The following is a 3,931-nucleotide window of genomic DNA, read 5'->3' as shown; positions in this document are numbered from 1 at the left end:
AACATTGGCTATATTGATATTGAATGATTTACCCATGGAAGAGCCAGGGGGTCCTAGAATTAAGGCTGGTGGTTCAAATCAACCAGCCACTCCTCAGAAGGAAGGTTGGGCAATCCTACTTCTGTAGTGATACTGCCTCAGAAACCCAAGGAGGGGTCGCTATGAGTCGGGCCGACTTGACGGCACATAACAACAACAACAACAACTAGACTTATTGGTGAGACATCTGCTTGCTAGAGGGTGGGAAATTAAGCCAACAAAAATTCAGGCACCTTCAACTTCAGTGAAATTTCTAGGGTTCCAGTGGTGTGGGGCATGTTGAGATATTCCTAATAAAGCAAAGCATAAGTTATTGTATCTGGCCTCCCCCACAATGAAAAAGGAGGCACAACTTCTGGTGGGAGTGTTGCTTCAGTCTATTTATGAAGTGACTTGGAAAGCTGCTAGTTTTGAGTGGGGCCCAGAACAACAGAAGGCTCTGCAACAGGTTCAGGTTTCCATGAAAGCTGCTCTGCCACTTGGGCCATATGATCCAGCTGATCCAATGGTGCTTGAAGTGTCTGTAGCAGATAGAGATGCTATTTGGAATCTTTTGCAGGTCCTATTGATGAATTACAATGCAGACACGTGGGATTTTGGAGCAAAGTACTGCTATCCTCTGCAGATAAATACTCTCCTTTTGAGAAACAGTTTTTGGCTTGTTACTGGGCTTTAGTAGACACTGAATGCCTTACCATGGGCCACCAAATCACCATGAAGCCTGAGCTGCCCGTCATGAACTGGCTGTTGTCGGAACCACAGAGTTATAAAGTTGGATATGCACAGCAGAACTCCATCATTAAATGGAAGTTGTATATCAGAGTTCTGGCTCAAGCAGGACCTGAAGACACAAATAAGTTGCACGAGGAAGTGGCCCAAATGCCTAAGGTCCCCACTTCAGTCACACTACCTTCCATCTTCAGTCTATACCTATTGCCTCATAGGGAGTTCCTTATGATCAATTGACTGAGGAAGAGAAAACTTGTGCCTTGTTTACAGATGGCTCTGCACAATATGCAGGCATCACTCAAAAATAGATAGCAGCAGCACTGCAGCCCCTTTCTGGGACTTTCCTGAAGTACAGTGGTGAGGGGAAATCCTCTCAATGGGCAGATGTTTGAGCTGTGCATCTGGCTGGTCTCTTTGCATGAAACAAGTACTAGCCAGATATATGATTGTCTATGGATTCATGGGCTATGGCTAATGGCTTGGCTGGATGGTTTGGGACTTGCAAGGAGCATGATTGGAAAATTGGTGACAAGGATGTATGGGGAAGAGATATGTGGATAGATCTCTCTGAATGGGCCAAAGGAGTAAAGGTATTTGTGTCTCATATGAATGCCCACCAAAATGACCATGACAGAGGAAGACTTTAACAATCAGGTGGATAGGATGACATGTTCAGTGGAAACCAACCATCCTTTTTCCCAGCTAATCCTGTCATTGCTCAATGAGCTCAAGAACAAAGTGGCCATGGTGGGAGGGAAGGAGGTTATGCATGGGCTCAGAAACATGGACTCCCACTTACCAAGGCTGATTTGGTTACTGCCACTGCTGAGTGCCCAATCTGCCAGCAGCAGAGACCAACAGTGAGTCCATGGTATGGAACCATTCTTTGGGGTGATCAGCCAGCAATGTGGTGGCTGGTTGATTACACTGGACCACTTCCATCATGGAAAGGACAATGTTTTGTTCTTACTGGAACACATACTTATTCTGGATATGGATTTTCCTTCCCTCACACAATGCTTCTGCCAAAACTACTATCTGTGGCCTTACAGAATGCTTTATTCACCTTCATGGTATCCCACACAGCATTGCTTCAGATCAAGGGACTCACTTCACTGCAAATGAAGTGCAGCAATGGGCCTATGCTCATGGAATTCACAGGTCTTACCATATTCTCCATCATCCTGAAGCAGCTGGCTTGATAGAATGATGGAATGGCCAACTGAAAACACAATTATGGTGCAAGCTAGGTAGCATTACCTTGAAGGGTTGGGGCAATGTTCTCCAGGAGGCTGTATATGCTCTAAACCAGTGTACAATATGTGGTGCTGTTTCTCCAATAGCCAGGATTAATGGGTCTGGAAGCCAAGGGTGGAAATGGGGGCTCTACCACTCACTATTACCCCCAGTGACCCATTCAAAGAATTTGTTTTTCCTGTCCCTGATACCCTATGCTCTGTGGGCCTGGATATATTAGTCCCAAAAGGAGGAACACTCCCACCCAGAAACACAACACTGATTGCATTGAACTGAAAGTTAAGAATGACACCAGGTCATTTTGGCTTCCTCGTGCCTCTGGATCAACAAACAAAGAATGGTATTACTGTACTATCTGATAATCCTGATTATCAAGGGGAAAGTGGATTGATATTGCATGATGGAGGGAAAGAAGAATATGTCTGGAATGCAGGAGATTCTTTAGGATGTCTCTTAGTACTACAATGCCCTGTGATTAAAGTCGATGGAAAATTACAGCAACCCAATTCTGATATGACTACTAATGGCCCAGACCCTTCAGGAATGAAGGTTTAGGTCACCCTACCAGGCAAAGAACCATGATCAGCTAAAGTGCTTGCTGAGGGCAAGGGAAAAATAGAATGGATGGTGGAAGAAGGTAGTTCTGAACATCAGCTATGACCACATACCCAGTTTCAGGAACAAGGACTGTGAATGTTATATTTCTTCATTGTATATGTGCATGAAATATTTTTGTTTCCTTTTGTTATGAACTATGAAATGTAACCAGGGTTAATACCTTTCAGTTGTACATGTGTTAGTGTATCATGATAGGCACATATATGACTTTATAACTGTCCTTATTTAGAGATTATATATGGTTAAGGAGATGTGTACAACTGCCAGTTGACAAGGGGTGGACTCTGATAGTTGCACTTGTGTGTCAACTTGGGTCGACCACAATTCTGAGTGGTTTAAGTAGTTGTGATGTGGGTTATTCCCATGTTGAGATTGGATGCATATGTTTTGAGCAGCCAATCAGATGAAAGGGAGTTTCCCTAGAGGTATGGCCCACTTCCAATATATTAATGAACCTCCTGGGAAAATGAGACACTTTTCTGTGGAATGGAATCCTGATGTGCTGCTTACAACTGTCTGTGAGCAAACAATCTACCATTTGGCTTAGACATCTTGGATTCACCATTTGTTGGAGTCAAAAGCCAGTATACTGCCTGCCAGCCTTGAGCTCATCAGCCCTTATAGCTGTGTGAGTTGGGAAAAGCCTCTAGCTTGATGTTTGATCCAAGAACTTGGGATTTTCCAGCTTCTATAAGTGGCTGAGCCATTTTCCTAAGATAAATTTCTCATTCTCTTTCTATATATAAGCTTTATTAGTTTTGCTTCTCTAGAGAACACTGCCTAACACAGTGCCTCTATGACCCAACCACACCTGCATCTCCTGCAGATCCACTTAATTAGTGAGAGCCATCACTTCCTTCACCACCAAATGCTCAATGACAAATGACCACTAAGAAGACCCTGACTCACCCTTTACTGTTCTTCACAACAATTAACAGATATCTGTGAAGCTACTTTCATTGTTTATCATAACCACCAGGAGACAGATGGTGAGTGCATAAGTGCTGCCAACTAGTGAATAGAGGAACACAGTACCCTGCTTACTCAAATATATACGAAGAAGAAAATGAAAATATGGGGTGAATCACTGCAACATACAATCACCAAATAAAAATACAACAACATCACAATGTCTCAGAGACAACAGACCATCACAGCCCCCCCCCAAAGAAACAAGGTACAACAGTAGAAACAAGGAACCAGGATACAGACACAGAACACATCCCAAGGAAGAAGCAGCATTAGAATTCCCTGATAAAAATTCAAAGTATTTATAGTTAGTGGCACA

The 3,931-nt window shown here is 43.3% G+C and overlaps 1 pseudogene; it reads left to right on the top strand.

Moving 5' to 3' along the window:
- LOC122150535 overlaps positions 1-2,685 on the top strand; it is a 3,900-nt pseudogene extending 1,215 nt beyond the window's left edge.
- The last annotated feature ends 1,246 nt before the right edge of the window (positions 2,686-3,931 follow it).

Source organism: Orycteropus afer, unplaced genomic scaffold (genome assembly GCF_000298275.1).
Source record: "Orycteropus afer afer isolate SDZICR_OR568_19922 unplaced genomic scaffold, OryAfe1.0 scaffold00163, whole genome shotgun sequence".
Taxonomy (NCBI): domain Eukaryota; kingdom Metazoa; phylum Chordata; class Mammalia; order Tubulidentata; family Orycteropodidae; genus Orycteropus; species Orycteropus afer.
The sequence above is the reverse complement of the archived record's forward strand: the minus strand, read 5'-3'. Positions and strand labels throughout refer to the sequence as shown.